This window comes from Oncorhynchus mykiss, chromosome 2 (assembly GCF_013265735.2).
Source record: "Oncorhynchus mykiss isolate Arlee chromosome 2, USDA_OmykA_1.1, whole genome shotgun sequence".
NCBI lineage: Eukaryota > Metazoa > Chordata > Actinopteri > Salmoniformes > Salmonidae > Oncorhynchus > Oncorhynchus mykiss.
Window position 1 is genome coordinate 45,495,426 of NC_048566.1, and position 23,427 is coordinate 45,518,852.

Genomic DNA, 23,427 nt, shown 5'->3' on the forward strand with positions numbered 1-23,427 from the left:
CGTAATGTTCACTAGTTCCAAAACATCTGGTGATTTTGCAGAGAGCCACATCAATTTACAGAAATACTCACCATAAATGTTGATGAAAATACAAGTGTTATACAGTGGGGCAAAAAAGTATTTAGTCAGCCACCAATTGTGCAAGTTCTCCCACTTAAAAAGAGGAGAGAGGCCTGTAATTTTCATCATAGGTACACTTCAACTATGACAGACAAAATTAGAAAACAAAATCCAGAAAATCACATTGTAGGATTTTTTATGAATTTATTTGCAAATTATTAACACCGGTCTTTCCATCATTGTATGATTTTTTTTTTGTGCAATTGAACTCAAGCTTACGGTCAATGTCAAATGTGATATAGCGACGCACCTGAGTAATCTGTGTGCGCAATTACGTGTAACAGTACTCGTCTTGCGTTGTGTACAATCAGTCATCGACACGGAACTCCAACATGTAGCACCAGTCATGTAGCTTTATTCTGATAAGAACGACACAAAATTGCACGTCATGCAATGCACGTCTCACCATACAACTCTGCACTCACGCACGCTGGTTTGGTGCTTGTTCACTGGGATGATTCTAACTGGAACATCCCCCCTCGTAAGCAAGCTACGCAAACCAGCCAATAAGATGCCATGTTGAGTAGGTGAAGGCAAAACAAACTCAAACCAAAAACCCATTGGCTTAACAATAAAGTGGCAAGGGGAATCACCAATATAACCCTGTTACACTCCCCCCTACTGAATTCCACTTGCCAAGAAAAATAACAAAATACAAAACGGCACTGTGCAAACATACCAGATACGGAGACACTCAACATATGTACAGAATAATCCAGAGAAGAAAAAAATATATATATATATATATATACTACCTAATAGAGAAAACTAAAAGGTAAAGCTGTGTATATCAAGGATGCAGACCCTGCTTGAAATCAGTCACTAAATATTCCAGTCATTAGACTATTCTCCTTGAGAATTAGAGTGAAAAGCAGTTGATCAAACCCCTTAGCCCTCATAGGTAAACATGCCTGTCACATGTTAAGTACACTCGGTGACTTTAAAACATCCAAGTAATAAAATAAACCACCATAAGAGACTTTATCATATCCGTCACATTACCATCCTGCAACCTCTAATCATGGTCACAATGATGTAAAAGCAAAACAAATAAAAGATGTCAATACCATTGACCCTCTATTCACATATTTAACCTTCAAGAGCTAACTTTCTGCTGATTCATAATCTCAATCAGTCTTGACACTGGTTTAACTAGCCTTCCTGCCCTTGACCTAATATGACCCCAACTACCTTCAACTGTATAAGGGGTAACAGTGTTGTGTACTGTTGCAATAGTGTGTCCGTCAACACAGTCAGTACGTAACTTATCAGGTAAGGAATGGTCTGCGTTTGGTAGGTCAGTACAGATATCGTAAGCAGACTGGTCAATTAGCTCACTCACTACACTGTTTACAGTCTCGGTCAGATTCTTGAAGGCTCTCTGATCGAGGCAGACCTTCCAGCTGCAGTATATCATCCACGGAATCCAAAGGTGGAATATCCTGAGCATCCAAGGATCGCACATCACCCTCCAAGCTTGTGTCACCTGTACCTTCAGAAGACAACTCTGACACCCACACTCTGGTTCTGTACTCAGCACCATCATCCACTGCAGTGTCCATGGCAGCTGAGACCACAAGGCTGTCATTCATGTCCTCAGACTCTGTTAATCCAGACATGTCTGTTCCCTCCTCAACAGCAGCATGGGGAAGAGGAAGAAAGTTGACTGGCATTATCAGGTTGCGATGTACCGTCTTCTCCCGTCCAGTGGAGCTGTTCTGAATCTTAAAGGTGTGACTTTCAGCATTCAATCCAGTGACAGTATCCTCCCAATGGTCAGCGAGCTTCCGCTTTCCCCGCTCCCCCTTGTTAGCCAGCAATACTCGATCCCCAATCTCCACTGGTGCTCCTCTGACTCTTCTGTCATAAAGGTCAGCATGCTTCTTCAACTGCTTCGCTGCAGATGCTTGTGCTGCATTCATGGCTTCTTTCAGATCTCTCCTCAAAGACTGAACAAACTGGTCATAGTCGACAACTTCTGGGTTCTCTATGACAGAGCCAAAGACTATGTCAACAGGCAGTCTTGGCGTCCTCCCAAACATTAGCAGGAAAGGGGCAAAGCCTGTGGTCTCGTGGATTGTACAATTGTATGCAAACGTAAGGGACTTCAGCGCCTGAGGCCATCTGTGCTTTGCTCTCGTTGGCAGTGCCCGGATCATATTTCCCAAAGTCCTATTCATCCTTTCGCAGGACCCGTTCCCCATCGGATGGTACGGCGTGGTGTGAGACTTCTGAACGCCTGCAACACTCAACAGTTCGGCTATTAAAGCGCTCTCAAAGTTGGCTCCCTGGTCTGAGTGTATACGTTGAGGCATCCCGTAGACACAGAAATAGTTGTTCCACAACTGATGAGCTACTGACTTAGCAGACTGGTTCGGACACAAGAAGGCATGAGCCAATTTGGTAAAGTGGTCAGTAACAACGAGCACATCCAAGGATTTGTTTGAAGAATCTTCTGCAGACCAGAAGTCTATGCACACTAGTTCAAGAGGCTCAGTTGTTATTATGCTCTCAAGAGGAGATCTTGCTTCCGGATCAGGAGTCTTGCTCACCACGCATCTCCTGCAGCACTTCACATAAGCTTTTACCTCCCTTTCCAGGCCATGCCAGAAGAACCTCTGTCTTGTCAGGTAGACTGTTCTCTGTTGGCCCTGGTGGCCAGCTTCATCATGGACACCCTTCAACACCATTGCTTTCATGGAGGCAGGAACCACATACGGATACATTTTCCTCTTTGTAACCACATTCTTCGAAACACGATACAGTACACCCATCTTCATGGTCAACTTGTCCCAACTTCTGAGAAGACACAAAACCTCAACACTCTCATGGGCACGCTCTCTCCGGGATGGTCTTCTCCCCCTCTCCACAAAGAAGATGACTTTGCTGATCACGTTGTCATCACGCTGCTTACTCATCAGTAGGTCGTGTGGCAGAACATCGACATCGGTCTGCTCTGATGGCATAACAGCCTGTGGGAGCTGTGGCAACAGCAGTGCATGTGAGCACACTTCCCCCACCCAGCACCTGTGTGAATGAAGAACAGCTGCAACTTCATGTCTTGATAAAGCACCAGATGGGGGGTCAACAGTAGCCTGACAGCTAATGACCACTTCGTTGGAGTCAGAGGCTTTGTCAAAGGGGTGGCTGGACCAGCGAAACACATCTTGCACTCTGTCTGTGCGCACAGCGTCGGCTTCAGCTAGTAAGGTCTCGTACGGAACCCTTGTCAGGCGATGGAGTGCACTGGGTCGTACAAAGGGCTCTCTGCTCAAAGCATCTGCAACAACATTTATTTTTCCAGGGATGTACTTGATGTCAAACTCGTACGGTGCCAGCTTGGCGACCCATCTCTGTTCACAAGCATCAAGCTTTGCTTTGGTCAGAATGTATGTCAAGGGATCCATACTGTGAACTGCTGTCCCCGTAGCCAGTGGTGGAACTTGTCACAGATAGCCCATTTCATGGCAAAGAACTCAAGCCTGTGCGCAGGATACCTCAACTGTGCATAACTGAGGGACTTGCTCGCGAAGGCTATAGGTCTCACTGTAGTTCCTGCACCTGAGATAGCACAGCACCTAAGCCATTGCTGGATGCATCCACCGAGAGTAGAAAGGGTTTTTCGAAGTTGGGGTGGGCCAACAAAACCTGGTCCAGTAAGGCTTGCTTTAGCTGGAATAAGGCCTGTCTGCATTCTGTTGTCCAGTCGGCAGCCGTCAACTTCCTGACAGGTGAGCTTCACTTCTTTTTCCAGCGTGGAGCCTTGTGTCCAGTAGTCAATCCAAAGAGAGGCTTTGCAATGGTCGAGCAACCTTCAATGAACTGTTGATAATACACCACCATCCCAAGGAATGACCTCAATTTCTTCTGAGATGGAATGTCAGTGCCATCTTTCATCAGATCAGCTTCTGTTACTCCTGTAATGGCCCTCACCTTCTCAGGGTCTGTAGCTACACCATCCGCACTAATGATATGCCCCAGAAACTTCACAGACCTCTGCAGAAAGTTACACTTTTTTGGCGCCAACTTCAGGTTGTGAGCCATGAGACGCTCAAAAACCATTTCCAGGCGCTGTATAGCCAGATCTTCAGTGGGCGCATAGACCAAGACATCGTCAAGGTAACACAGCAGGCTAAGAAAGTTCTGATCCCCAAAGATGTTTAGCATCATCCTCATAAAGGTTGCCAGACTATTACATAACCCCTGAGGCATTCGATTATATTCGTACAATCCAAATGGCGACGTAAAAGCTGTGAATCTCCGGTCATCCTCATGCACTTCCACATTGTAGTAGGTGAGGTCCATTGTCGAGAAAAAGGCATTTCCACCTAACGCAGCCAGCGCGTCAGCCTGGTGAGGGAGTGGGTGGGCGTCTTTGATGGTGCGAGCATTGAGCAAACGAAAATCAGTACAGAGTCTCAGGTCTCCAGACTTCTTCCATACAAGGACAAGGGGAGAGGCGAACTCACTACTTGACTTCCTTATGATATCACGTTCTTCCATCTCATTCAATGCTTGTTTGAGCTTCTCATAATTATTTGGTGAAAGGCGTCGGTAGGGCATCCGAAAGGGTTTCTCATCACTCAGTTGAATGCGGTGAAGACATCCGGAAGCTTTTCCACAATCCAACTTGTGCCTGGAAAAAATAGACTGGTACTCAGCTATGAGCTGGATGAGTTTCTTCTTACCAGCAGGAGACGCTTGACAGGAGGAGACATCAATATCAGTCAAACCTAAGTCACGTAAGACCTCAGGATCGCTTGAACTGTCAGGTCCGTCAGTATCGTGAAGTTGACTGGAACCGTCAGTCAGTGTCAAGTCATCTTGGCAGTCAGTGAGTATATCAGCCGTTCTCTGCACTTGCTGCTGGAAAACTGCTGATGAATCATCATTCACACACGAACAGTCAAAGTCCTCTAGAGCCATGCAAGGAAAGACATTGGCTAAAGTGGCGTTTCGTCTCAATGTCACTGTCTTCTGAGAAGGGTTTATCACTCTAACAGGGAGCCACCCATCCCCCCGCAATAGAGCTACTGTCCTCCCTACCAGTATTGACCTTGGTGTTGACCTTGAACTGCTGGGCTCAATGACAACAGCACTGCCAGCAGATAGACTCTGAGTGTTTCGTAGTCTGCCCCAGACTAAGTGCTCCTGCATAGGCTCTAGAGTCACAGCCCCTTTTAGTCTCACAGTTCCAACTTTGTCAGGTACTTCACTGTCTCTCCATCTCTCCACATTAGCCATCATATCGATTAGCTTGCTCTCCTCACCCCCGTCACACACAGGAGTATAAACCCTCTTCCAGAGATCTCCATCCGTCTTCAGGTGGCGAATCAAGTGCTTTAGGAGATTGCTGCCCAAGATGAGGTCATCACTCTGGCCTTCCACCACCAGTGTAGGCACAGCAACTCTACATCCGTACACCTCCATCTCCAGCTCACATACTCCCAAAGGCCTCGTCTTCAACCCACCACAACCAACCAAGACTACCTCTGTAGGACTCAATGATGGACTTTTCAACACTCCTGCATGCAACAGTTCAGGTAAGACACTAGAGCTCAAGGTACAAGCCATGGATCCACTGTCAAGCATAGCTCTCACTTCTACTTCTCCTCCTACCTTGGCATAGAATAAATCATCATACGGGGTAAGTCTCTGTGTGTTCTGCATTATGATACTCTTCTCAGTCTCCATTTCGTCACAAACACTTTTATATACAGACTCCAAATCAACAGCTCTCACTGATGGGGACTCTACAAAAGGCCCAACACTCTCCCCTTCTACATGCAGGCCTACTAGTTTTCCGGAAGCTGAGCAGTGATTACTGTAGGGACTCCACCAGCTGTGCTCAGAGCTGCGGCCTTGGGGCACTGAGAGCGTGCGTGGCCAGCTACATGACAAAGAAAGCAGAGGTGATTGGCCCTGCAGTGAAAGTAAGTATCATGTCCAGCATCCCCGCACACGTTACATGGCCCATTAGACTTCACTTTGCTCCTATTCCCTTTTTGGAACTTACGGTCAGACTGTTGTGGCCTCTGCTCCAGCACACGCTCCAGCATTGCAAGGATACGTTCCATCGGCTCAGCTGAGCCCTGAATAGTCTGGGCTGGGTCAGGCAACGTATTGGGTACTTCCATGTGGGTTCTCACAGCAGGCATGGTGATCGGCATGACAGCACCAACTTCCTGCATCATTGTTGCGGTGGCTGGGGTCAACTTAGATAAGTGAGAGTACCTCCGCTCCCTCCTGTATTCATCCAGCCTCTCATGAACATCTGCAGCAGTCCACTGCTGTAATGGCTTGCACTTAAAGATAAGCGACAGTTCAGCATTAGGGCAATGTCTGATAAACATGACTGTGAGCTCACGAGATGGGTCTTCAACACTTTTTCCTTGTCTCTTTAGACAATCTTCAGCAACCTCCATAGCCCTGTTCAGTCTGATCCAATATTCAAATGGTTGTTCATCAGTCAGAGGTAATGTGGCATAAAAGTCAGCAAGGGGCATGCTTGAAAAAACAGTGTCACTAAAATGTTGTTTCAGTATGTCAAAGATGGGACTCGGGCCTTTAGATAAATCAATGGAGGGATTGCTGCGTATGCCAACTTTAACAACATCGCGGCCCCTTCCCATAAGCCTGCCCATAACCTCAACTGCTTGGTCCATCACAGACACGCCCCTGTTACGCATGTAAACCATTACCATATCCTCCCACTCATGCACTGTGCACTTTTCAGAGCCATCCCCCCGAAAGTACACCGGTTCCCTGATATCAGACTTCAATACCAGGTTCAGGCCTGACACATCCATACCCCTCGAGCTGCATACACTCCCCATAACATTGTCCCCAACATGCCCATCAATTGCCTTTGACTCCAAACAGGAGGCAATGTTCTCCCCAATGGAATGACCAATCTGCTGTACTATGTCTGCTATCAAATCCATGGAGACCTCCCCACTCCCTGTATTTGGCAAAACTCTTTCATACACATCCTTGGGCGTGTCCATGGGTAACCTATCATCAAAACCCTCCAGTTTGGGCATAGGTGTAGAAGTAACTGGAATTTTGGCTGAACCCCTACCAACAGATGGTGATAGATTAAATGACAGGAAACCCCTACCTCTCCCAACACCTTCCATTTTAACAATGGGAAATCAACACCCTAATAAAAATGTAAATAGCAAAACATGTATATATATATATATATTTTAAACCTCACGTCAAAATCTAACCTATATCTAGTACACTGGTAAAACTCACCCTACTTATATCAGATATACATTAGAATTGCTATTAAACAAGTAACACAAAAGTTCATAAATTTCGATAATAAAACATTATAGTGGCGCCCTCTTGTGGCGAAATGCGATATCGCCATAAACTGCACCAGCAACGTCTTATCTGATTCTTCAACGGCAACCACGGCAAAGTTCTGAGATGGAAATCCAGCGAAGGATGATCCGATCCAGAAGAACGGTCACGGCACCACTGTAACAGTACTCGTCTTGCGTTGTGTACAATCAGTCATCGACACGGAACTCCAACATGTAGCACCAGTCATGTAGCTTTATTCTGATAAGAACGACACAAAATTGCACGTCATGCAATGCACGTCTCACCATCCAACTCTGCACTCACGCACGCTGGTTTGGTGCTTGTTCACTGGGACGATTCTAACTGGAACATCCCCCCTCGTAAGCAAGCTACGCAAACCAGCCAATAAGATGCCATGTTGAGTAGGTGAAGGCAAAACAAACTCAAACCAAAAACCCATTGGCTTAACAATAAAGTGGCAAGGGGAATCACCAATATAACCCTGTTACATACGCATGTACTTTCCCGAAATGGACGGCACAAACAACTGGATTCGTTATCCCTTTCATGCCCTGCCTCCAGTCCACTTACCGATATCTGAACAAGAGAACCTCATCGAAATTGCAACAAGTGGTTCTGTGAAAATTGAATCTGATCAGAAGCCACTGCCTGATTTCTGTATAGAGATGCACTCAGTTTCTTGCCTTGGCAAATCGCGTTAAGACACTGTTGCCCTTTGCAACCACGTACCTATGTAAGAGTGGATTCTCGGCCATAACTTGCATGAAAACTAAATACAGGCACAGACTATGTGTGGGAAATGATTTAAGACTGAGACTCTCTCCAATACAATCCAACATTGCAGAGTTATGTGCATCCTTTCAAGCACTCCCTTCTCATTAACCTGTGGTGAGTTATTCACAATGTTTGGTGAACAAATAAGGTTTTATATATAAGATGGCTAAATAAAGAGCAAAGTTGTTGATTATTATTATTTGTGCCTTGGTACTATAGGAGCTATTTGTCACTTCCCACGAGCCGGGTTGTGACAAAAACTCACACTCATTCTTATGTTTAATAAATGTATAGTATAGTATGTGTGTGGCAGGCTTACAATGATAGCAAAAAACAACATTTGAAAGTGCACTGACCCTGGTGCTAGAGGGGGTATGCAGCTGGAGGTTGAATGTTTGAAGGGGTACGGGACTATAAAAAGTTCGGGAACCACTGCTCTAAATCAACAGAGGCGGCATTAACATTCAATTATCTGGCAACAGCTTTGGTGGACATTCCTGCAGTCAGCATGGAAATTGCACGCTCTTTCAAAATGTATGACATCTGTCGCATTGTGTTGTGTGACAAAACTGCACATTTTAGAGGGTCCTTTCATTGCCTCCAGCATAAGGTGCACCTGTGTAATGATAATGCTGTTTAATCAGCTTCTTGATATGCCACAGCTGTCAGGTGGCAAAGGAGAAATGCTCAGAAGCTATATTTTTGTTCAGTGTAAAAGTGTTCGGAAACATTCTATTCTTACTTACAATAAAAGTGACTGCAAAATGCTACAATTGATTTGCAAACCTTTTGACTACTTTAATACATACTGTATATAAGTGAATATGTCCCAATACTTTCAGTTCTCCTGATATGGATGAACATACCCTCAAATTAAAGCTAACCATCAGCACTTCACCTCAGTCATTTTATCATCTCATGGGCACTGCTTGAATATTTCCACCTGAGCCACATCCCATTATTTAACTCAGCCAAGAACACATTTTTTCTTATTTTCAATAACAGCCTAGGAACAGTGGGTTAACTGCCTTGTTCAGGGGCATAACAACAGATTTTTTACCTTGTTAGCTCGGGGATTTGATCTTGCAACCTTTCAGTTTTTAGTCCAATGCTCTAACCACTAGGCTACCCCCATTCTTTCACTTTTGGTTGGGTTGGAGACTTGAATCCAACAAATAATGTATTAACTTGTTGAATGGTTAATATGCTAGTTATTGTATTTCAAAAGTGATATTGAATTGTGTTTGGTTGTCAACACAACAAAATAACATTTAAAGGGGATTATCTTCTGCTTGGATAGCCATTGACTTGGGTCTGGCTTTAATTCCAGTTTAATTCCAGTTTCTCTACAAATTAGTTTGAGGTGTAATGATATGAGAGGTGAGATGTTTAAGATAACTGACTGTGGGGAGGGAAAGCTCATCAACGCATCCTCTGCCACCTGTATGATTAATAGTTCACCACCTCCTTCCAGGGATGGGAGGGAGTCTAATCTAACTCAATATCTCCCCCTTGTGACATTTGCTTGCAAATGCAGTTGACATCATGTCTGCTTTTTCTAAAATACACTTTTAGTATTCAAAAAAACAAATAGGACCAAGGCACTCTTCAAATAATGAAAATGCCTTTATCAAGATTTTTTTTGTTGTCAAGACATTTGTTCAACCCCGAGACAACTCCTCCTTTAACCTCTCCATTGAGCAATGTAACGGTTTTCTTGAATTTTTCCAATTCAAAATCAAAGGGGATCTATTGCACTGTACAATCGACCCCTTTGCTTCATACTGAGCCTCCTAGCTGCAGTTTCACCAAATTCTCATTGACAACCTCAACATCTGTCCCTGAAATTGTAAAAAAAATATTAGGTCAACTACCTGCCCCTTGGACGATAATCCCACAGGACTCCAGCCTCATTCTTCTCAACTATTACCAAAATCATAAATTACTAACTTCGGCCCTGTGCCTTATTCCCTCCTACCTGCACTTTCTATCAAAGGTCCTTGAATGTGTGGTCTCAACACAGCTACAGAACACAGTAACTACACCAACAATCTAGGTTAACCCTTCCAGTTTGTCTTCCAAGCACGGCACAGAACAGATGACTTGCTAATGGCACTTGAATGAGACAGTAGTAGCCATTTACTTCTGGACATGACAGCTGCCTTGACACAGCGTACGTTTACATGAACAGGAACAATTTGATATTAAACTGATTATGGCAGTAGGCAGATTATGCAATAGTCACGTAAACTTACTCTGCTTATTTTAAATTGAGGCCTGAGAATTCTTTCGAATTATTAGGACATTTCTAAGCAATCTTTCGATTCACCTGTGTATTTGATCTGCGCATGTGCCAGCACCGGTAGCTCAAGCCTTCCTCTTTTGTGTGAGTGAAGTGAGTTCGAAACAACTGAATTTTTGTGTCTTATAAAGTTTGTATGTGAAAACTATTATGTCCAACTCAGAATCAAATACACTTCCCAAAAATAACATGGTTGCTGTGGTATAAAGTTTTTTTGATTGACGATTTTCTACCTTTATCAGAGTGCCATAAGGTAGCATGAGTTCATAGGTGTCCATTTAAATATGATTATTAGGGAAATTGTTCTTGCAAAGCATGTACATGTTTTAACTGAACTATTATATTGCGAACAGTACCAGTCAAAAGTTTAGATACAAGGGTTTTCGTTTAGTTGTACTGTTTTCTACATTATAGAATGATAGTGAAGACATCAAATTATTAAATAATACATACTGTACAGTTGAAGTTGGATGTTTACATACACCTTAGGAAAATACATTTAAACTTCTTATGGAGGTGATCCCTGCACAGGGATAGCTCAGCGGAAATTTCAGAGCGCCACCTATAGTACTTTACTTAGTACTCGTTAAATCTCAAACTTTCATTAAAACACACATGCCAGGTACTGAATTAAAGCTACACTCGTTGTGAATCTAGCCACCAAGTCAGATTTGTAAAATGCTTTTCGGCGAAAGCATGAGAAGCTATTATCTGATAGCATGCACCCCCCAAAATACCAGCACGACACGTAAACAACAGATTTTGCGGTAGCCGGCGCTACCCAAAACGCAGAAATAAAATATAAAACATTCATTACCTTGGACGAGCTTCTTTGTTGGCACTCCTATATGTCCCATAAACATCACAATTGGGTCTTTTTCCCGATTAAATCCGTCATTGTATACCCAAAATGTCATTTGCTGAAGGCCAGTCTGATGCTGCAAAAAGTCCATTTACAAGACGCAACGTCACTTATTAAAATTACAAAAGTCGCCTATAAACTTTTACAAATCACTTCAAACGACGTTTCTAAACCAACTTTAGGTATTAATAAACGTTAATGATGTATCAAATTGATCACGGGGCGATCTGTATTCGATAGCAGCAAGTCTGGAAAACATCGTCCATTTTTTCAGTTTCACAACATACTGTGGTGCGTCAGAAGAAGGGAGGGGTCTATTCGTGTTGTAACCAGGGATAAATGATTCTGATATTGATAGCAATGGTGACATTGGGGGTTCGGGGGTTCGCATATATTTTCTCTCGTCTTAAACAATTCATTGAATGGCGGACGAATATTTTTGTTTTGTTTTTGGTAAACAGTTTTACCAGGGATTTTTACTCCTAAACACGTTCTGTTATAGCCACAGACCCGATTTAACCAGTTTTAGAAACTTCAGAGTGTTTTCTATCCACACATACTTATCATATGCATATACTATATTCCTGGCATGAGTAGAAGGACTTTGAAATGTTGCGCGATTTTTTAAAAAAAAAAGCTGCGAAATATTTGCATCATCCATAACAGGATTTATTAATTAAACACAGTTTTTCCCAATTCCTGACATTTAATCCTAGTAAAAATTCCCTGTTTTAGGTCAGTTAGGATGACCACTGTATTTTAAGAATGTGAAATGTCAGAATAAAAGTAGAGAGAATGATTTATTTCAGCTTTAATTTCTATCATCACATTCCCAGTGGAGCAGAAGTTAACATACACTCAATTAGTATTTGGTAGCATTTCCTTTAAATTGTTTAACTTGGGTCAAATGTTTCAGGTAGCCTTCCACAAGCTTCCCACAATAAGTTGGGTTTATTTTGGCCCATTCCTCCTGACAGAGCTGTTGTAACTGAGTAACTTAATCTTAATCTTAATCTTAATCTCTTCCCACATTGATTACAACTAAATGATCTCTCTCCTGTGTGTGTCCGCCGCCCAATTTTTTTTTGTTTTTAACATAAATCTTCAGATTGCTAGATGTATTAAAACTCTTCCCACATTGTTCTTCCCACACATTTTCTATGGGATTTAGGTCAGGGCTTTGTGATGGCCACTCCAAAATCTTAACTTTGTTAACCTTAAGCCATTTTCCATAACTTTGGAAGTATGCTTGGGGTCATCCATTTGGAATACCCATTTGCGACCAAGCTTTAACTTCCTGACTGCTGTCTTGAGATGTTGCTTCAATATATCCACATAATTTTCCTACCTCATGATGCCATCTATTTTGTGAAGTGCACCAGTCCCTTCTGCAGCAAAGCACCCCCACAACATGATGCTGCCACCACCGTGCTTCACGGTTGTTCTCCGGCTTGCAAGCATCCCCCATTTTCCTCCAAACATAACGATGGTCATTATGGCCAAACACGATTGTATGTAAACTTCCGACTTCAACTGTATATGTAGTACCCCAAAAAGTGTTAAACAAATCAAAATAGATTTCATTTGAGATTCTTCAAATTAGCCACCCCTCTTTAATGACAGCTTTTCACACTCATGGCATTCTCTCAACCAGCTTCATGAGGTAGTCACATGGAATGCATTTCAATTAAACTTCTTAGGGCTGAAATCCCATTAACGGGATCGATATGACAACAGCCAGTGAATGTGCAGGGCGCCAAATTCAAAACAACAGAAATTTCATAATTGAAAGTCTTCAAACATACAAGTATCTTATACCATTTTAAAGGTCATCTTGTTGTTAATCCCACCACAGTGTCCGATTTCAAATAGGCTTTACATCGAATGCATCACAAATGATTATGTTAGGTCAGAGCCAAGTCACAATAAAACACAGCCATTTTTCCAGCCAAAGAGTGGAGTCACAAAAAGCAGAAATAGAGAGAGAATTAATAACTAACCTTTGATGATCTTCATCAGATGACACTCATAGGACTTCGTGTTACACAATACATGTATGTTTTGTTTGGTAAAGTTCATATTGATATCCAAAAATCTCAGTATACATTGGCGCATTATGTTCAGTAGTTCCAAAAACATCCGGTGACTTTTCAGAGAGCCACATCAATTTACAGAAATACTCATTATAAATGTAAGGGAATACCCCCCTGATTTGGACAAAAACAAATGGCGGGATATTGGCATTGGACAAACCATATACACGATGGCCAATACCACCCAATTTGGCGTTGATTCATGCAAAGTATATTGCAAATGCCATATGGCAATTGCCAATTGTAACACTTCAAAATTCCAATAGGGGGCGTGTGCGTTCCACCGGGGCATTTCATATTGCAAATGGCACCCAAGTCAACATCCAAAAGCCAAATTTTGAAAAATGAAATAAAAAAAAAAAAACTTAAAACCCCTTAAAAAAGTGCTTTCTGGACCTTTTTTCGAAATTCTTTCGAGTTTTTTGTCAATTACACATGTGTAAGAACTGTATGAGTATACTTTTGTCATCATATATATATATTTTTTAAGTACATGCGCATAAGGCATATGTTTTGTCCATTTGCAATATGATTTCATAGGAAGTCAAAAGTCAAAAGTCAAAAATGTCAAAATTTGGTAAAAAACTTCACACATCCTTAAAAAAGTGCTTTCTGGACCTTTTTTCAAAATTCTTTCGATTTTTGTGTCAATTACACATGTATAAGAACTTTATCAACATACTTTAGTCATACTTTATTATCATATATATATATATATTTTTACTTGTGCATAAGGCATATGTTTTCTCCATTTGGAATATGATTTCATAGGAAGTCAAAAGTCAAAAGTCAAAAATGTCCAAATTTGGTACAAAACTTCATACATCCTTAAAAAAATGCTTTCTTGACCTTTTTTCAAAATTCTTTCGATTTTTGTGTCAATAACACATGTATAAGAACTTTATCAACATACTTTAGTCATGCTTTATTATCATATTTTTTTTACTTGTGCATAAGGCATATGTTTTCTCCATTTGCAATATGATGTCATAGGAAGTCAAAAGTCAAAGTCAAAAGTAACGATTTTCCTCCGTGCAACTGATGATCTAAAATGTGCAACAAAATTTTTTTGATTTTTTTTGTTTATGTTTCCTTACTTTTTCAAAGTCACTGTGCATTTGCAATATGTTTTAATGGGCAGATACCATCACGAATTTGTCATGCTCAAAATTCAAACTTTACTTTGCTCAAACTATACCTTGGTCAACTTGTATTACATATTTCTTTTTGTTTTACTTGTGCATAAGGCATATGTTTTCTCCATTTGCAATATGATGTCATAGGAAGTCAAAAGTCAAAGTCAAAAGTAAATATTTTCCTCCGTGCACCTGGTGATCTGAAATGTGCACCTGGTGACCTGAAATGTGCACCTGGTGATCTAAAATATGCAACTGGTAACCCCCAAAAAAAATTTTGGGATGTTTTTTTGTTTATGTTTCCTTACTTTTTCAAAGTCACTGTGCATTTGCAATATGTTTTAATGGGCAGGTACCATCACGAATTTGTCATGCTCAAAATTCAAACTTTACTTTGCTCAAACTATACCTTGGTCAACTTGTATTACATATTTCTTTTTGTTTTACTTGTGCATAAGGCATATGTTTTCTCCATTTGCAATATGATGTCATAGGAAGTCAAAAGTCAAAGTCAAAAGTAAATATTTTCCTCCGTGCACCTGGTGATCTGAAATGTGCACCTGGTGACCTGAAATGTGCACCTGGTGATCTAAAATATGCAACTGGTAACCCCAAAAAAAATTTTTGGGATGTTTTTTTGTTTATGTTTCCTTACTTTTTCAAAGTCACTGTGCATTTGCAATATGTTTTAATGGGCAGGTACCATCACGAATTTGTCATGCTCAAAAATTTTTAGATGTATTTTTTTTTGTTTCTTACTTTTTCAAAGTCACTGTGCATTTGGAATATGTTTTAATGGGCAGGTACCATCACGAATTTGTTTATCGAATTTGTTTATGTTTCCTTACTTTTTCAAAGTCACTGTGCATTTGCAATATGTTTCAATGGGCAGGTACCATCACGAATTTGTCATGCTCAAAATTTTTTAGATGTATTTTTTTTTGTTTCTTACTTTTTCAAAGTCACTGTGCATTTGGAATATGTTTTAATGGGCAGGTACCATCACAAATTTGTTTATCGAATTTGTTTATGTTTCCTTACTTTTTCAAAGTCACTGTGCATTTGCAATATGTTTCAATGGGCAGGTACCATCACGAATTTGTCATGCTCAAAATTTTTTAGATGTATTTTTTTTTGTTTCTTACTTTTTCAAAGTCACTGTGCATTTGGAATATGTTTTAATGGGCAGGTACCATCACGAATTTGTTTATCGAATTTGTTTATGTTTCCTTACTTTTTCAAAGTCACTGTGCATTTGCAATATGTTTCAATGGGCAGGTACCATCACGAATTTGTCATGCTCAAAAAATTTTAGATGTATTTTTTTTTGTTTCTTACTTTTTCAAAGTCACTGTGCATTTGCAATATGTTTCAATGGGCAGGTACCATCACGAATTTGTCATGCTCAAAAAATTTTAGATGTATTTTTTTTTGTTTCTTACTTTTTCAAAGTCACTGTGCATTTGGAATATGTTTTAATGGGCAGGTACCATCACGAATTTGTTTATCGAATTTGTTTATGTTTCCTTACTTTTTCAAAGTCACTGTGCATTTGCAATATGTTTCAATGGGCAGGTACCATCACGAATTTGTCATGCTCAACAAATTTTAGATGTATTTTTTTTTGTTTCTTACTTTTTCAAAGTCACTGTGCATTTGGAATATGTTTTAATGGGCAGGTACCATCACGAATTTGTTTATCGAATTTGTTTATGTTTCCTTACTTTTTCAAAGTCACTGTGCATTTGCAATATGTTTCAATGGGCAGGTACCATCACGAATTTGTCATGCTCAAAAAAATTTAGATTTATTTTTTTTTGTTTCTTACTTTTTCAAAGTCACTGTGCATTTGGAATATGTTTTAATGGGCAGGTACCATCACAAATTTGTTTATCGAATTTGTTTATGTTTCCTTACTTTTTCAAAGTCACTGTGCATTTGCAATATGTTTCAATGGGCAGGTACCATCACGAATTTGTCATGCTCAAAAAATTTTAGATGTATTTTTTTTTGTTTCTTACTTTTTCAAAGTCACTGTGCATTTGGAATATGTTTTAATGGGCAGGTACCATCACGAATTTGTCATGCTCAAAATTTTTTAGATGTATTTTTTTTTGTTTCCTTACTTTTTCAAAGTCACTGTGCATTTGGAATATGTTTTAATGGGCAGGTACCATCACGAATTTGTTTATCGAATTTGTTTATGTTTCCTTACTTTTTCAAAGTCACTGTGCATTTGCAATATGTTTCAATGGGCAGGTACCATCACGAATTTGTCATGCTCAAAATTTTTTAGATGTATTTTTTTTTGTTTCCTTACTTTTTCAAAGTCACTGTGCATTTGGAATATGTTTTAATGGGCAGGTACCATCACGAATTTGTTTATCGAATTTGTTTATGTTTCCTTACTTTTTCAAAGTCACTGTGCATTTGCAATATGTTTCAATGGGCAGGTACCATCACGAATTTGTCATGCTCAAAAAATTTTAGATGTATTTTTTTTGGTTTCTTACTTTTTCAAAGTCACTGTGCATTTGGAATATGTTTTAATGGGCAGGTACCATCACGAATTTGTTTATCGAATTTGTTTATGTTTCCTTACTTTTTCAAAGTCACTGTGCATTTGCAATATGTTTCAATGGGCAGGTACCATCACGAATTTGTCATGCTCAAAAAATTTTAGATGTATTTTTTTTTGTTTCTTACTTTTTCAAAGTCACTGTGCATTTGGAATATGTTTTAATGGGCAGGTACCATCACGAATTTGTTTATCGAATTTGTTTATGTTTCCTTACTTTTTCAAAGTCACTGTGCATTTGCAATATGTTTCAATGGGCAGGTACCATCACGAATTTGTCATGCTCAAAAAATTTTAGATGTATTTTTTTTTGTTTCTTACTTTTTCAAAGTCACTGTGCATTTGGAATATGTTTTAATGGGCAGGTACCATCACGAATTTGTTTATCGAATTTGTTTATGTTTCCTTACTTTTTCAAAGTCACTGTGCATTTGCAATATGTTTCAATGGGCAGGTACCATCACGAATTTGTCATGCTCAAAAAATTTTAGATGTATTTTTTTTTGTTTCTTACTTTTTCAAAGTCACTGTGCATTTGGAATATGTTTTAATGGGCAGGTACCATCACGAATTTGTCATGCTCAAAAATTTTTAGATGTATTTTTTTTTGTTTCCTTACTTTTTCAAAGTCACTGTGCATTTGCAATATGTTTCAATGGGCAGGTACCATCACGAATTTGTCATGCTCAAAATTTTTTAGATGTATTTTTTTTTGTTTCCTTACTTTTTCAAAGTCACTGTGCATTTGGAATATGTTTTAATGGGCAGGTACCATCACGAATTTGTTTATCGAATTTGTTTATGTTTCCTTACTTTTTCAAAGTCACTGTGCATTTGCAATATGTTTCAATGGGCAGGTACCATCACGAATTTGTCATGCTCAAAAAATTTTAGATGTAGTTTTTTTTGTTTCTTACTTTTTCAAAGTCACTGTGCATTTGGAATATGTTTTAATGGGCAGGTACCATCACGAATTTGTTTATCGAATTTGTTTATGTTTCCTTACTTTTTCAAAGTCACTGTGCATTTGCAATATGTTTCAATGGGCAGGTACCATCACGAATTTGTCATGCTCAAAAAATTTTAGATGTATTTTTTTTTGTTTCTTACTTTTTCAAAGTCACTGTGCATTTGGAATATGTTTTAATGGGCAGGTACCATCACGAATTTGTTTATCGAATTTGTTTATGTTTCCTTACTTTTTCAAAGTCACTGTGCATTTGCAATATGTTTCAATGGGCAGGTACCATCACGAATTTGTCATGCTCAAAATTTTTTAGATGTATTTTTTTTTGTTTCTTACTTTTTCAAAGTCACTGTGCATTTGGAATATGTTTTAATGGGCAGGTACCATCACGAATTTGTTTATCGAATTTGTTTATGTTTCCTTACTTTTTCAAAGTCACTGTGCATTTGCAATATGTTTCAATGGGCAGGTACCATCACGAATTTGTCATGCTCAAAAAATTTTAGATGTATTTTTTTTTGTTTTTTACTTTTTCAAAGTCACTGTGCATTTGCAATATGTTTTAATGGGCAGGTACCATCACGAATTTGTCATGCTATAAAAATCCTGCAGGAATGTGAAATTGACTGGCCCGATGAACTCGGGATGGCTTTGCAGTGATTCTGGGTCATCTCAATCGCTCGTTTGGGTTGATTTCAGAATGTCGCTTTTGGTGATGTTTTTTCACTATAGAATCATATTGCAAATGTACAAGAGTCAAGTGGACAAGAGTCCATCAGTCAATTAGATATCATTCTGACCACCAAACTGATACAAACTGACACCAAACCCACTTTTTCCAACTCGTTTAGTAGCCAACTATTACATACTTCAGAGCTGGCCCAAAATTCACAACGCCTTCGGTTCAAACCATAAAAAAACCATAAAACACGTAGTTACGTTCTAGCTGCGGGTCCATTTCTTATGTTATGTGTTGGCCTAGCTGAGGCGACCCCGAATCCCAAGTTTCGGCTCGATAGGTCATTTGGTGTCCGAGAAAAACCCTAATTGGTGCTGAAAATCCACTATTTTCCATGACTTGCTACGGGGTCCTTGAATGAGATATCGGACAGAAACGTTGGGGTCTGTCTATATGGGCCGAGACGTTCGCAATGCACCTAGTCTTGCGACTCTGGGACATTTCTAAATGTCGTCATTTTCGTGATGCAAAAATGAATTGAAGTTATTTCAAATGTACGAGGCTGTTTCTCGGTCCGAGAACCTTCTAGAGCCACGTAACTCACCACGCACCATCTACGGGAGGTCTAGAACAGGTTTCTAAAGTTTCGGAACTCTAGGTCCGACGGTTCTTTTTTAGCTCCAACAAAGCTAACTATTGCAGCCACTGTCTGTCTCTACGCACCCCAATACGTCCCTCCATCCAAGTTGTGTTTTAGTGCAATTTTTTTTTCCTTTGATTTTTTTTGGGAAAAATGACTGATTTACAGTTCATGGGGGTTGCCTAATCACATATATGAAGTTTTGGACAGATCTGAATTTTTTAACCCTTCGAAACAGCCCCTGAGACACCAATTATGGCACTTCCGGTTGGCACAGGAAGTTATAAATCAACACATATCCTCATTGGGGTATGCTGTTACAGAATCCTGAGTTTTAAGTCCTTACGTTAAGAATTGACTGATCTACACAGGGTTGAATGCACTATGTCTATCAAACTGCATGCAGTGTATGGGTAAACACTTTTAGGGGCATTTTAACCACTTCCGGTTGGTCCAGGAAGCTTAGAATCGACACAGGTAGACCTCATAGTGGCCTGATGGACTGGTACCGAAGACAGGTTCATACGGCATTCATAACCCACATAGGCCTCAGGTTGAAATTAGGGGTGCAGGCAATGTATTCCTATGGGGAGAGATGACACTGTAATCTGTGAGATCAAAAAACCCTGTTTTACTGTTAAGGGTTAATGCCACACGGTCAAGGTTAGGCTTGTTCAGATCGGGAGGACCTTAGGAACATCCATGTGGTGCAATTTTTCTTCTCACTCTAACGGTTCTCTCACTGTCACCCAAAAGCAAATGACACTGTGGTGCAGGCTTCATTTTGGGCCTACTATTCTAATGCTCGCTGCGCCTAGACCGAGCGAGCTACGGTCAAGCGGGATATCTCGCTGAACTCGGTACGGCCTAGGGATTATGGTAATGCCATTTCCTGCTCTCTGTGTCTTTAAGCACCGCACTTTATCACTCCATCCTTCCTGTGTGTGTGTGAGGGAGCTTTTCTTTGACATCTTTTGGGATTAATGACTGAATTACAGTTCAGAAGGGTTACCTAGTCACACATATGAAGTTTTGGAGAGATGTGACTTTTTTAACCCTCTGAAACAGAGAGTGTGACCCAATTAAAGGCACTTCCGGTTGGCACAGGAAGCTATAAGTAAACACATGTCTTGATTTACATAGCCACTTACAGAATCCCGAGTTTTAAGTCTTTACGTTAAGAATTGACTGAACTACACAGGGTTGAATGCACAATGTCTATCAAACTGCAGGTGGTGTATGGGTAAACACTTTTAGGGGCATTTTAACCACTTCCGGTTGGTCCAGGAAGCTTAGAATCGACACAGGTAGACCTCATAGTGGCCTGATGGACTGGTACCGAAGACAGGTTCATACGGCATTCATAACCCATATAGGCTTCAGGTTGAATTTTGTGGTGCAGGCTATGTATTCCTATGGGGAGAGATGACACTGTAATCTGTGAGATCAAAAAACCCTGTTTTACTGTGAAGGGTTAATGCCACACGGTCAAGGTTAGGCTTGTTCAGATCGGGAGGACCTTAGGAACATTCATGTGGTGGAATTGTGCTTCTCACCCTAACGGTTCTCTCACTGCCCCCCAAAATCAAATGACATTGTGGTGCAGGCTTCATTTTGGGCCTTCTTTTTTTCAAGTTTGCTGCACTCAGAACGAGCTACGGTCAAGCGGGGCGTCTCCTTGAACTCGGCACAGTCTGGAGACTATGGTGATGCCATTTTTTGTGTTGATTTCAGAATGCCATTTTGGTGATGGTCCCTCTCCGTTTAAACATATTGCAAATGTACAAAAGTCAACTAGCAAGTCAGTGTCCATCAGTCAATTAGATGTCATTATGACACCAAATGGATATCAATTGACACCAAACCCACTTTTTCCTACTCATTTAGTAGCCAACTATCACATATGTCAGAGCAGGCCCATAATTCACAGCGCCTTCAGTTGAAAACATAATAAAAAGGTAAAACACATAGTTACGTTCTAGCTGCGGGTCCAGTTCGGACATTATGTGAAGTCCTATGTGAGGCGACCCCGAATCCCGAGTTTCGGCTCGATAGGTCATTTGGTGTCCGAGAAAAACCCTAATTGGTGCTGAAAATCCACTATTTTCCATGACTTGCTACGGGGTCCTTGAATGAGCTATCGGACAGAAACGTTGGGGTCTGTCTATATGGGCCGAGACGTTCGCAATGCACCTAGTCTTGCGACTCTGGGACATTTCTAAATGTCGTCATTTTCGTGATGCAAAAATGAATTGAAGTTATTTCAAATGTACGAGGCTGTTTCTCGGTCCGAGAACCGTCTAGAGCCACGTAACTCGCCACGCACCATGGCCCGGAGGTCTAGAACAGGTTTCTAAAGTTTCGGAACTCTAGGTCCGACCGTTCTTTTTTAGCTCCAACAAAGCTAACTATTGCAGCCACTGTCTGTCTCTACGCACCCCAATACGTCCCTCCATCCAAGTTGTGTTTTAGTGCAATTTTTTTTTCCTTTGATTTTTTTTGGGAAAAATGACTGATTTACAGTTCATGGGGGTTGCCTAATCACACATATGAAGTTTTGGAAAGATCAGACTTTTTTAACCCTTCGAAACAGCCCCTGAGACACCAATTATGGCACTTCCGGTTGGCACAGGAAGCTATAAATCACCACATGTCTTGATTGACATGGCCACTTACAGAATCCTGAGTTTTAAGTCTTTACGTTAAGAATTGACTGATCTACACAGGGTTGAATGCACTATGTCTATCAAACTGCATGCATTGTATGGGTAAACACTTTTAGGGGCATTTTAACCACTTCCGGTTGGTCCAGGAAGCTTAGAATCAACACAGGTAGACCTCATAGTGGCCTGATGGACTGGTACCGAAGACAGGTTCATATGGCATTCATAACCCACATAGGCCTCAGGTTGAATTTTGTGGTGCAGGCTATGTATTCCTATGGGGAGAGATGACACTGTAATCTGTGAGATCAAAAAACACTGTTTTACTGTTAAGGGTTAATGCCACACGGTCAAGGTTAGGCTTGTTCAGATCGGGAGGACCTTAGGAACATTCCTATGGTGGAATTTTTCTTCTCACCCTAACGGTTCTCTCACTCTCACCCAAAAGCAAATGACATTGTGGTGCAGGCTTCATTTTGGGCCTAATATTCTAATGGTTGCTGCGCCTAGACCGAGCGAGCTACGGTCAAGCGGGATAGCTCGTTGAACTCAGAACAGTCTGGAGACTATGGTGATGCCATTTTTTGTGTTGATTTCAGAATGCCATTTTGGTGATGGTCCCTCTCCGTTTAAACATATTGCAAATGTACAAAAGTCAACTAGCAAGTCAGTGTCCATCAGTCAATTAGATGTCATTATGACACCAAACCCACTGTTTCCTACTCATTTAGATGCCAACTATCATATATGTCAGAGCAGTCCCATAATTCACAGCGCCTCTAGTTTAAAACATAATAAAAAGGTAAAACACATAGTTACGTTCTAGCTGCGGGTCCAGTTCGGACATTATGCGAAGTCCTATGTGAGGCGACCCCGAATCCCGAGTTTCGGCTCGATAGGTCATTTGGTGTCCGAGAAAAACCCTAATTGGTGCTGAAAATCCACTTATTTCCATGCCTTGCTACGGGGTCCTTGAACGAGCTATCGGACAGAAACTTTGGGGTCCGTCTCTATGGGCCGAGCCGGTTTCAACGCACCTAGCCTTGCGTCTCTGAGACTTTTCTAAACGTCGTCATTTTCGTGATGCAAAAATGAATTGAAGTTATTCCAAATGTACGAGGCTGTTTCTCGGTCCGAGAACCGTCTAGAGCCACGTAACTCGCCACGCACCATGGCCCGGAGGTCTAGAACAGGTTTCTAAAGTTTCGGAACTCTAGGTCCGACCGTTCTTTTTTAGCTAGAACAAAGCTAACTATTGCGGCCACTGTCTGTCTCTAC